Source organism: Narcine bancroftii, chromosome 3 (assembly GCF_036971445.1).
Source record: "Narcine bancroftii isolate sNarBan1 chromosome 3, sNarBan1.hap1, whole genome shotgun sequence".
Taxonomy (NCBI): Eukaryota; Metazoa; Chordata; class Chondrichthyes; order Torpediniformes; family Narcinidae; genus Narcine; species Narcine bancroftii.
In genome coordinates, this window is record NC_091471.1 from 175,391,815 (window position 1) to 175,405,537 (window position 13,723).

At 44.4% G+C, this 13,723-nt stretch overlaps 1 protein-coding gene across 4 annotated transcripts in view; it reads right to left on the reverse strand.

Annotated features, from left to right (window-relative positions):
- Positions 1-13,723, reverse strand: part of stx18 (syntaxin 18) — a 186,298-nt gene that overhangs the window by 164,225 nt on the left and 8,350 nt on the right. The window contains exon 2 of one of the 4 annotated variants that reach the window (XM_069925908.1): positions 12,473-12,618. The exons of 2 other annotated variants lie outside the window; for them this stretch is intronic. The gene's annotated coding sequence lies outside the window, so the exon portion shown is untranslated. Of the gene's footprint in view, positions 1-12,390; positions 12,412-12,472; positions 12,619-13,723 lie in introns of those variants that run through there. One more of the 4 variants, XM_069925909.1, reaches the window with a different exon arrangement.

Sequence of the window (13,723 nt, forward strand, 5' to 3'; positions counted from 1 at the left end):
GTTCGTAACACTAGCACTTTGGGTAGTCTGCCCACACAGCACTCAGTTAACAACTCCTTGCGAGTGCATGCTGTGGGGCCAGGTTACCAATGCTATTAGTGTGGGAACTGATGTTCCGACTGCAGTGGCACACCATGAGGCCATGAAGGTCATCTGGGAATGGGCCCTTTGCAGTGAACTGGAATTCACTAGAAGTAGATTAGACAACCAGCCCCTCCTCTTGGCTCTGCCCCCTTCGGTCCCGATATAAACCCTGTTTTCCCACCTTACCTCCAATTTACCCAAAGAACATTGTAGATACTGGCTGTTAATTGTAAGCTAATAAAAGCGTGTTTGTGCTCTGCACAAGTTTCCGGGGACTATCGATCACATTACAATTTTATTATCTTACTTTTGGAAATGGTATGGAAGCTCTTTTCAAGCCAGGCATGCTCCAGGTCAACCCGGAAGAATTCGCCTACTGGTTGGAGTGCTTCCAGTCTTATCTAACGGCCACCCAAGAAGTCTTCAACTCCAACTGCCTCCTCTCCAGAGTCAGTCCCAAGGGATACACAGTCATCAGGAATGGCGCGACATATGAGTCGGCCATCGAAGGCCTGAAGGCCCACTACATGAGGCCCCAGAAGGCATGCTGGCGAGACACCAACTCTCTCAACGTCAGCAACGATGGGGCGAATCACTGGATGATTATGTCCTGGAACTATGGACACAGCCAAGAAAGTGCCACTATGTGTCTCAGCCTGGGTGAGAGAAGAAGAGCAAGTCAGGGATACACTCGTGGCTGGAGTGAGATTGAGGTACGTGAGGCAGCGACTGCTGGAGTTGGGGAAGAAGGACCTTGCCAGTACCCTCCACTTGGCAAAGTCTCTTGAACAGGCCCAATTGGGAGCGGACGACCTCTCCAATGAAAGCGGCGCCTTCTCAGAAAACCAGGCCTACGGAGCGCAACAGTCCCCAGTACCAACTACTGCGGCCACACGCAACCAGGGATGCTACTTCTGTGGACAGGCCAAACACCCCTGCACCAGATGCCCCGCAAAGGATTCTGTATGTTCAAGATGCGATAAGAGGGGACACTTGGCGAAAGTCTATTGGGTCAAGAGAAACCCCAGGAAGGCGACCGCGTGCATGACCACACAAATCGTCATACATTCCATGCCCAGACCCAGAGGTATGGGCTCATGCCTCTCCATACTGCTCACCACCGCTATCTTACTGTGCTTCATGGCGGGAACCGCTACCAGAAGTGAAGCAACAATGGGAACAGTGGTCATCTTGCCACTTTTCTTAGTTGATGCCATCTTCCTGGCTCATGGATCAAGACTACGTTGACAGGGAAAGCAATGCAGCCCCCAGAGCGCTGGCATCAGTTGTCCTCGACCAGGCAAAAAACCCTACCAGCTGAACAACTCTATGATAGAGGGGAGGGTAAACGGACATCTGACATATTGCTTAATAGACACTGGCTCAACAAAGCTTTATAAACTCTGTGACTGCTCAACTGTACAACTTAAAGGATACCCAACGGACTACCGTATTTATTTAGCATTGCAATCATATCCAGTGACCATTCAGGGGTATTGTACGGTACATTTAACTGTAAAAGGGGGGAATTTTGAAAGTTCCAATCGTATGTATTGGAAGGCTTATGTGCTTCTTGTTGCTGGGCCTTGACTTCCTGTGTGACCTTAAAAGCGTGACCATGGGGCACTCAGGCCTGCTTCCCCAATCACGATGCAGAATGAAAGGTCCCAAAATCCAGATGCTACACGTAACCTCTTCATGCTGAATATCAAACCACCTTCCCCCACCCACCCCACCTCCCCACCCCTTGTTTTAGAATCTAACCCCAGACTATAAGCCAATGGCCACAAAGAGCAGACGATACAGTACAGGGGGCCGAGAATTTATTAGAGCTGAAATGCAGTGGCTGCTTAAAGAAAATAATCATTGAACCCAGCAATAGCCCATGGAGAGCCCAGGAGATAGTCGAGAGAGGGGGAGAAAAGTCCAGGCAATTGATTGACTATAGCCAAATTATTGATTGCTTCACACTCCTGGACGCACACACCCTCCCCCGAATCTCGGACATGGTCAATGAAATTGCACAGTACCGGGTCTATTCAGCCATTGACCTGAAAGCTGCATATCACCAATCTGTTCTGAGGACCGTCCCCACACAGCATTCAAGGCAGATGGACTGTTTTACCAGTTCCTGAGGGTCCATTTTGATATAATGAACGGGGTCTTGGTCTTCCAGAGGCAGATGGACAAAATGGTAGATAAGTACAAGTTAAAGGCTACTTTCCCCTATCTCGACAACATCACCATTTGCAGTCACAATCTGGAAGACCATGACATCAATCATCTGAAGTTTCTCCACACAGCCATATCCTTGATCCTAAAGTACAATGTCAGTAAGTAAGTATTCCGGACTAAATGTCTAGCTATCCTGGGTTATGTGGTGGAGTATGGAGTCATTGGCTCAGACACCCACTCTTAGACCTCCCGATCCCAAGTACCATGAAAGCTTTAAGAAGGTGCCTGGGCTTCTTCTCATACTACACCAAGTGGGTGCCTCATTACGCTGACAAGGTTCATCACCTTTTAAAGTCCACCTCCTTCCCATTATCAGCCAAAGCCCAGGCGGCTTTTAGCTACGTCAGGAGCTATATCACTAAGCCCACCATGCATGTGATAGATTAAAATGCATCATTCCTGATGGAGAGCGATGCCTCCAATGTAGCCCTGGCCATGAACCTTAACTAGGCAGGCAGGCCAGTAGCTTTCTTTTCCCGCACCCTTCAAGCCCATGAGCTCTGAAACCCTTCAGTGGAGAAAGAGGCTCAAGCCATTGTGAAGGCCATCAGGCAATGGAGGCACTATCTGGCCAGCAGGAAATTTACACTGCTCAGCGATTAGTAGCATTCATGTTCAATAACACAAAAAGGAGTAAAATAAAGAATAACAAGATCGTGAGGTGGAGGATCGAACTCTCCACCTATAACTATGATATAGTGCATTAGCTAGGTACACTCAATGAACTCAATACAGCAGTGTCCACCAACAAGGCTGAAATAATATTTTATTGGTCTTTTGGGCTACTAGTAGTAGCACATTCCCCATCTTACCATGCTGCTGCACCCACTCAATGCCATCTCCAAGAAGACCATCGTACACTGGGGCCCTGAACAGCAGCTAGCCTTTGAAATGACAAAGCAAGCGGTGGAGGAGGCACTGCCGCTAGCCTCCCAACAGCCAGAGTCTCCTTCGAACTCCAGGTCTCAGTTACCACTGCAACAGCTGAGTGGAGACTCTGGCAAAAAAAAAAAATCAATGGCCACAGAGTTACAGCTGACTTCTGGACGAAATCCCTACCTGAGCCCACCTCCCGCTACACCTCCTTCGAGTGCAGCTCCTAGCATGCTATTTGGCCTGCCTCACCATGGACCACCAAACTGCCAATGAAACTGTTATTCTTCAGCCTCATCTCCCCATCATGCAATGGCTCAAGTCCTCCATTGCCACCACAAGAAGGGACTCACAGTGTTCCTCCATTGTGAAGTGGCAATGATATATTGCCAACTGGGCGGAGGCAGGGCCAGAAGGAGTCAACAGGCTGCATGAACAAGTTATGAGCCTCCCTGAAAGTCACAATCCCCTGTCTGAAGTCCCCACCGTCAGCCCCTCTCCTGTATCCTGGGGTCAGCCGTTCAATTCCCTCACTGAAGAAGAACAGCAACGTCTGGTTTACGGACAGCTCCAGTCAGTGGAAGAACAGGAAGCAGATATGGCAAGCAGCAGAACTATACTCAGGTAAGGGCAAGACCCTTACTCAAGAGGGGGTGGGGGGAATCCAGCCAGATCACAGAATTAGCTGCGGTCGCACTGGTAATAAAATCAACAATGGGTCTGGTGTGTATTTATACTGATTCATAGGCTGTGGTGAATCCAATGGTCGTGTGGAGGCCTCACTGGCACAAGATGGATGGGAGATCCACAATCACCCACTATGGGGTCAGAAGCATAATTGGTACATCTGGGAGAAGGCTGGGCAGAGGGGACTCACCCCAACAGGGTTACAGTGGAGGCTACCCACAATGTCACTGTGGACTGTGCAGCTCAAATCTGCACAGCCTCTGCCCGCTCAGATGAGTTAGACTCTAGTGCCCTGGCAACATGAGCCCACAAGAAGAGTAGTTACCTGTGGTCCGACAGGACACGAGGGTGGGCAGAGGGTTTAGGGGTGGCCCTAACCCAAGATCGATCAAGCATGGACAGCCATAGATAATTGCTGATGGGGACACCGGGGCAAATTCAGAGGGGCATAGGAGTGGACCAAGTCTGGAGAGTAGACTATCTTGGCCCTCTTCCATGCCAAAAGAAAAAAAGCATACATACTCACAATGGTGGACACCTACTCTGGTGTCCTGGTGGCAGTGCCCTTCGAGCAGGCTGACCAGGACAACACCATTCAGAGACTGAAATACCTCTCCTCCATTTATGGAACAACATTGGAGGTACAGTCTGATCAGGGCTCACATTTTATGGAGGCTAAGGTACAAAACCAGGCGACAAAAGCTGGTATGACATAGCTGTTGCACATCCCATACCACCCACAAGCATCAGGGTTAATAAAGTGCATCAAGCAAAAGATACACACACTGACACCCGACAACCCACTGACACCCGACAACCCACTGACACCCGACAACCCACTGACACCCGACAACCCACTGACACCCGACAACCCACTGACACCCGACAACCCACTGACACCCGACAACCCACTGACACCCGACAACCCACTGACACCCGACAACCCACTGACACCCGACAACCCACTGACACCCGACAACCCACTGACACCCGACAACCCACTGACACCCGACAACCCACTGACACCCGACAACCCACTGACACCCGACAACCCACTGACACCCGACAACCCACTGACACCCGACAACCCACTGACACCCGACAACCCACTGACACCCGACAACCCACTGACACCCGACAACCCACTGACACCCGACAACCCACTGACACCCGACAACCCACTGACACCCGACAACCCACTGACACCCGACAACCCACTGACACCCGACAACCCACTGACACCCGACAACCCACTGACACCCGACAACCCACTGACACCCGACAACCCACTGACACCCGACAACCCACTGACACCCGACAACCCACTGACACCCGACAACCCACTGACACCCGACAACCCACTGACACCCGACAACCCACTGACACCCGACAACCCACTGACACCCGACAACCCACTGACACCCGACAACCCACTGACACCCGACAACCCACTGACACCCGACAACCCACTGACACCCGACAACCCACTGACACCCGACAACCCACTGACACCCGACAACCCACTGACACCCGACAACCCACTGACACCCGACAACCCACTGACACCCGACAACCCACTGACACCCGACAACCCACTGACACCCGACAACCCACTGACACCCGACAACCCACTGACACCCGACAACCCACTCAAGGAGTGGCTCTGTGTGCTGCAAGAAGCAGTGGACCATCTCATTTTTTAAATAAAATTTCCAATCAACATGAAGTTACAAAACAAACAAAATCAAAGAGACATAGATATATACAATAAAATACCAAAACCGAACTACATGTTGATATACAAACAAGGAAGAATCAACACGTTATCACAATTATCAAATTCTGCACTATTGTTTATAAAAAGAAAATCTCAGTTCATGCCCCACTGCACAAGGGGGTGGGATCTCCACTTTCCAGACATTTGGCCACATCTGCACGTCAAAAATTGGTCCAGGATAATCTTCAGGACCCTGAGGAGTCTGGTAGGATATGGGTGCAGCAGCCACAGGTCTGCCCAGAAAGGGGGTCCCTAACAAACTCTCCAAGAAGGAGTGAAAAAAATTCCACCCACCCTACAGGACCACTTCAGTGCAACATATGGCTGCAATTAACCATATAACCATATAACCGTTTACAGCACAGAAACAGGCCATGTCGGCCCTTCAAGTCCGTACCGGTTCACTTGAACAACTCCACTAGCTCCTCCGCAAACTCCTAAGGAAGCAGAGGCTTTCTTCATAATGCCATTGGTGTGCCGGCTCCAGGAAAGATCCTCCGAGACAGTGACTCCCAAGAACCCACACCTGCTCATCCTCTCCACCTCTGCCCATAATAATTTTAAATACCTCTATCAAATCTCCCCTTATCTTTCTACATATGCAATGAGTAAATTCCTCACATTGATCTCAACAGGCTACGATCCCATCAATGATTTCAGCCAGCACCTTTACCATAACCAGCAAGACACAGTTTGCCACTTCTTTTTCTTTGGCTTGGCTTCGCGGACGAAGATTTATGGAGGGGGTAAAAAGTCCACGTCAGCTGCAGGCTCGTTTGTGGCTGACAAGTCCGATGCGGGACAGGCAGACACGATTGCAGCGGTTGCAGGGGAAAATTGGTTGGTTGGGGTTGGGTGTTGGGTTTTTCCTCCTTTGCCTTTTGTCAGTGAGGTGGGCTCTGCGGTCTTCTTCAAAGGAGGTTGCTGCCCGCCAAACTGTGAGGCGCCAAGATGCACGGTTTGAGGCGTTATCAGCCCACTGGCGGTGGTCAATGTGGCAGGCACCAAGAGATTTCTTTAGGCAGTCCTTGTACCTTTTCTTTGGTGCACCTCTGTCACGGTGGCCAGTGATTATGCCACTTATTATGCAAAGAACTCTCCGAAAGACAGGCAAGAGCTGTTGCCATGGAAGCCTAGACCTCAACAAAGGACATTCAACTACATCTTTTGTTATGCACCTTCCAAGTACAGCCTTTGTAATGGACCTTTTCTTTTGCATGAGTTGTGGTATCTCCTCTGTAAAATGTCTCTCAGCACAGGAAATTGTAGTTTCAGCTTTAAATTACAAAGGTGCAGATTATAGTTACAATGTTACAGATCACACACAAGCAGGAAATATTGTATATATTTTGTAACCACTTGGCAATTTTAGCATCCCCACCAACACTCCCATCAACAGAAACAAATACCTCAGGAGCTTTTATTTAAAAAAGATAAATCGCAAATTGCTCAACTTTCAAGGCACGTGAGTCAGTGACCAGACAAAATGTCTTTCTCTCCCCTCCCCACTGGCAGATCCCACAGCACCCTGCTCCATAGGAAAACACAGTGCCCTGTTTGGTCGGCGAGGGGGGAGGGGGGGAGGAGCTGGTGAGGCGTTGTCATTGGATTTTATTATGTGCCTCGTCCAGCATATGGAAGGCACTTGTGAAAAATGTATCCACTTAATTAGTATCTTAATTTTTTTTTAAACTTCTTTTGTTCTTTTCCTTTTTTTAGTCACAACACGCACTGTCATCATAGTCATTACAGGGTGATGTAGCTTCCGGGGGTGGAATGTTGTGTGTGGAGGAAACGTGGATCCCCTGCCCATCTGGAACATGTGTATTGCAGGTGGTCACATGTCCTCCTCATCTGAATCTTATTTGGAAGTCACATTACCTGTTAATCAAGGTTGGACTCTGGGCACCCATTAGTGCATACCTTGGTGTTGGCTAATTTAAATTACCCAAGGTCATTATTGGTTAGAAGCACCAATTAGCACTGTATATTACACCAACACACAGCACATGTTTTCTCTCTGCCTCATAGTGGAAGCCCTGGACATCACTCCACAACAGGTTGCTAGTGTGGACTTCGCTGGAAATGTCATGGGTAAGGTGTGCACTACACTGAAGCTGAGCCCTAGTATTGCGATAGATCAATACTTGCAGGATGCCCCATCTCCATTGCTCAGTGAACCGGGTTCGTGTAAGAGTCCTCTTTGTAGTGTGTGAGCGGGTCGATCCAGGTTTAATGCTGTCGAAGTCTAACCAAAGTCAGAGATGAATGTCTATATCATCACTTAAGTGAAATTGTGATCGAATACGGTTTAACATTCTCCCCATTTGTTAATAAAAGTTATGTTTAATTGTACCACTTGTTTCCAGACTCATCTCTCTGTGAACCCACCAAACCTGATACTCTTCCCAACACGACAGGCATCATCCTCATAAATCTCCTTAGCACCTTCTCTATGACTTCCACATCCTTCCAATAATAAGGTGACCAGAACTGAACACAATATTCTAAAAGTGGTCTAACCAGTTTTATAGAGCTGCAATATTATCTCATGACTCTTTAAGTCAACCCCCTGAATAATGTTGACCAGCACACAATAAGCCTTTGTAACTACAATAACAACCTGTACGGCAACCTTGAAAGATCTATGGATATGGACCCCAAGGTCCCTCTGTGCTCCCACATGGTTAAGAATCCTGCCATTAACCATGTACTCTGCCTTCAAGTTTGACCTTCTAAAGTAAAAACACAATGCTGGAGAAACTCAGCAGGTCAAACTGTACTTTATATTGACCTTCGAAAGTACATCACATCACACTTATCTGAACTGATCACCATCTGCTACTTTTCAGCCCAAATCTGCATTGTCTTTATCCTGTTATAACCTACGACAAACCCTCAAAAGTATCCACAACTTTTGTGTTATCTGCAAATTTACTTCTTCGTCCATGTCATTTATATATTATATATTTTTTAAAAATCACAAATAGCAGAGGTCCCAGAACAGATCCCTGTGGAACTCCACTAGTCACAGATGCGCAGGCAGAATATGCTCCATCTACTACTACCACCATCTTCTGCTTTTTGCAGGAAGTCAATTTTGAATCTGCAGCCAAGGTTCTATGGATCCCATGCCTCATCACTTTCTGAAATGAAACCACCATGGGGGATCTCATCAAATGCCTTAAACCATATCTACTGCCCAACCTTCATCATTTTCTTTAGTTACTTCATCAAAAAAACAACTCAATTAGGCTCATGAGGCACGACCGACCCCTCACTAAACCGTGCCGACTATCCCCGAGAAGACTTTACTTCTCTAAATGCTCGTAAATCCAGTCTCTAAGAATCCTCTTCAATCGTTTCCCCACCATTGCCATAAGACTCATTGGTCTACAATTCCCAGGATTCCCCCATTATCTTTTTAAAACAAGGGGACAACATTTGCCATTCTCCAATCCTCCAGCACCTCCCCTGTGGTCAGGGAGGGCACAAAGATCATAGCCAAAGCCCCAGTAATCTCTTCCCTTGCTTCCTGTTGTAACCTGGGGAACATCTTGTCCAGTCTCAGGGTCTTATCAATCCTAATGTTTTAAAGATGTAGCATTATAATTCTAATGACTCTGGAATCTTTCTCTTCTGTTGCAGCACTTCAACAGCATTTCTGGGAAGTTATCACCAATCTAACAGCACGTCCATGGTCTGAAACATTGCCCATTTACTAAAAATATGTGTGGTCAGTGTTGCGCAATTGCTCAGCAAAAGGAGATGCAAGGCACTCCTTCTGTCCGATATCCTACAGGTCACCCTTAGGCAAGTGTAGTACCTCTTTAGCCTCCCATTCAGGGTCACGTGAAGCCATGGATTGCAGATGGTGGATGGTTTTTGCAAGAAGATTCTACAAATTGGAATTTACATTGTAAAACTAAAACCACTGAGCCAGGGTTACCCGTCCAGTATGGTCACTGCAACTGAAGGTGGCAACGAGAAACCACTTCAGTATTTTTCCCTTAGATAATCATAATCGTGAACACAACATAGACTACGGTCTCAGATCAAAGATGGAGCCTTTATGACGGATGGAGGAAGATGATCACCCAGGCCGAACGGCAAGGCACCTGAATGATGATGATGATGTATGTGCAGAATTGATTAACTTGTTATTCAGCAATAGTTAAAAAAACTTAAGTTATTAGTTTTGGAACAGCTCCATTAATGCCAAATTATTTGACCCAATAGATGAAGAAAATATTTTCTCAAAAATTTACAGATACTATGTCAAGGTTTTCTTTGAAGTGAAACACAGGAAACAAGAATTGAGATGGCAAGTTCAATGTGAATCTAGAATGGCATTTAAAAAAAATGAAATGCAATTAGTAAAGAAGGATGTGGACCCCATTTTAAATTGTAGTGTGTTAATGACTTAAGTGGGCAATTTTTTGGCTTCAAAATGGTTTAAATTTTTAGAATGCAATTTACCTCAATAAAATTCATCAAGAATAAAACCACAATAAGTTAGAACGACGTGTTTTCAGGATTTTTGTATTATTATTTCTATAATCCCAATGGTATGGAACCAATTAATTAACTCATTCAACTCATTTACCTTTCAGGAACTAGAGAGCCCAAATACTTTTCATGCAGCAAAACTCAACAATTTCAAGTTCCAAAATGTTTGAATAATTGATCTCAACCATGCTATCAAAATAAATTATGAACAAGTGTCAAAGTTCTCAAACCTCACCAGACATGGTTTGTTAGGCTGAAGAGTGATATTTTAAATAGTAGGAATTCTCTGCTGATTGGAGGGAAAGGAAAAAAAAGGAAAGATTTTGAAATTTTGTGAAATGAACTAGGCAAGTAACTTAAAATAAACAGAGGAACTCAGCGTGTCAAGCAGTATCTGTCGAGGGAAACGGGTGGTTGACATTTTATTCCACTGAAAATCAAAATCTACAGATGAAAATCTGTAAGGAAACAGAAAATGCTGGAGACACCAGTCAGGCAACATCTGTGGAAAGGGAAACAGAACTGAATTTTAAGATTTAATATTGTAGTCAAAGACCTTTCACCAGAACTTGTATTCGGCTTGAAACATCAACTCTGTTTCACTTTCCACACAAATTTAAATCATGTAATTTATGTCCTGGGGAAATCCCAAAGCACTTCTGAGCCAATGGCACGATCTTTTAATTGTAACACCATTGTAAGGTTTGGGCCAGGAACACAAGCAGCAATTTGAGAATAGCCAAATAATAGAATTTTGTGAAAATGACTGTGGAAGAAGTATTGCTAGGATATCAGATGCGCTCGTGTTGTCATTTGAAATAGAGCCACAGGATCGTTTATGTCCACCTGAGAATAGGCAGGGTCTATCCAAGTCAGTGGTTCTCAGCCTTTTTCTTTTCCCTCCTATACCACCTTAAGTAATCTCTTACTAACTACAGAGCACCAATGCCATAGATGGCATAAGGTGGTTATGTGAGAGGAAAAAAAAAGTTGAGCACTACTGGTCTTGGTTTAACATCTCATCTAAGAGGCATCTAAGTTCTTTCAATACCACACTAAGTGTCACCAGTGATTTTTGTGTTCAAGTTTATGATGTGAGACCATGCCACTACAAACGCTCCTGCACGAAATACAAACAACTCGTAAACAACAAACATAGACAAATACTGTAGAGATTTTACATTCACATCAGCCATACTCCATGCAAATTGTTTTCAGATGTTTTCTATCATTGATCATGAAATAAGCAGCTCCGCCTTCAGGGATAATTTACTTCCAGACCATCAAATCCAATCAAAGTTCAATGCTCTCTGTTCCAAGATTAGAGTCGGCCCCAGTAAGTCTACTATAAAAAGGCAGCAAAGGCTTCAAGTTAGCCTCACTAAAACAAAAATCACCCTGTAAATGAGACTGTATTTAGAGGGAACAACATAATGTTTTGTTTGTAAAGTTCATGCCACACTTATTTTCATTTTAAGAATCCTCAATCAAGTTATACCACTCCACCTTTGCCCCACCAAGTTTAGAAAAAAAAACAGGCAAAAAATACGGATTCAATTTAGCATGGCCACATTATTGGGCTTTTTTCTCATAAAAAGGGTGGGATTATTTTTCTGATTCTATCTTGATTAATCTCTTTTACTAAGGGAAAAAACAAAGGGCCAACAAGCCACATACTTTCAAGAAACTGGTTTTTCCTCTGGTCACAGTACTGTGGAAAATCTAAGTTCAAATATGAGAGTCTGAATTGCTTTAATACTATGAAAGGAAGACCAAGCAATATGGAGCATTTGTTGATATTGGATTGTAACATTATTTGCTTCCTCGTGCTCTGATTGAAATTGAGACATTCTATGGTGAATTACTTGTTTACTTTAGTAGAGATACAAAGAACTGAATGCTAAAAATTCTTAGCAACAGAGAAGAATTTGGTTCAAGTGAGCCACAAGATCTCTCTACAAACGGCCTAGTAGATTAATAATGGATTGTTTGAACAAAAGCTCAAATTGAACCTAACTAAGCTGTAGTCATGGATTAAATTTTGGAACATTCTAATTATCTTTGCCATCAAAATTCTCATCCAATTACCAGATTTCATCTGAATTTTAATGCTTAGATATTGACAAGTCAGCATCTATGAAAAAAAATTCCTCTCCTCAAGGCTTATCAATCTAAATTTAAAAATACAGTAGACTGCTGGACTAAAAGAGTAAATTATTATTTACCTGTTATAGTATCATGTTCATTATACTTCCACAAAGCTTGAAAATAGAGCTAATTCAAGTGAACTAGCAAATCAGAGGATACCTTGACAGTAGGCTCAAGTCCGAAAAGTTGGGCCCTTTACTTCCTACATTTGCTGCGTGGTCTGCTGATTTTCTCCAGCTCTCTTGTGTATTGAATGAAGCAATCAGTCAGGATGCAGTGGCTTACATTAAAGGAGGTCTTTCAGACTACAGCAAATAGATATGTCCAACAAAAGAAAAAAAAATCCGTTAAGAGGTGGTCTCACCATGTATGGCTAACTTAGAAAGTTGAAAATAGTATTAAACTTTGAGAAATGCATATAATTACACAAAAGCAGTGGAAGATCAGATTGGATAAAAAGATTAATAAGAAAAGAAGCATCCAAGTACAAGAAAAACTAGCTAGAAGTATTAAAAATAGAGAGTAAAAGTTTATTTAACTTCTAAACAAGTTAATGAAATGAGAGATGGTACTATAGAAAGTGAATTTGGGAAATTTATAAATGGAAAACAAGGCAATGGCAGACAAATTTAACAGGTATTTTCCAACAGTCATTATAGAGAATACAAATAACATCCTAAAAATAGTTCTAGATCAGGAACTGAGAGAAAGGAACTCAGGCAATTTAGAGCCATCAGGACAGTGGCACTAAGCAAATTATTGCAGCTGCATGCAGTCCTGATGGGCTTCATCCAGGTGTCTGAAAGTGGCTTGTCAAATACTGATGTATTAGTTTTGATTTGGGAAAATTCCCATTAGATTTGAAAGTAAGAAATTGAATCCCCTTCTTCAAAATGAGGAGACAAAGCAGGAAATTATAGCCTATTTATCCATCACAAAGAAAGTGTCAGTATATATTATTAAAGATGGTTTAAAAAATACAAGGTAATCAGACAAAGTCAATGCTAAAAGCAAGTCATGTTTGACCAATTTATTAGAATTATTTGAAGTAATAATATGCCAAGTAATATTAAGATTGTAGCAGGGTCACTACCATTATAGCTCAAAGTAAAAAGAAGATTTGATCAATACGGACTTTAATGGGCTGTAGCACTGCCTTTTATAGGCAGCCGGCCATGTCACTATGGTGGCATGGCTTGAGCGAGGCCGGCTGCTGATTGGTTGTCCCAGATGCGTGAGCCCAGATTGGACTCCTTGCGATCCGCTGGCGGTGATTGGCTGATTCGACCACTATTCCTGTGGCCTATGGGAACAGGCATCTCATCCTGCATGATGTCTGCCTGATTGTTGTAATTGAAAACTGTTTGCTATGTCAGCCCATGGAGTGGGCCGCTACACGACACACCTCCC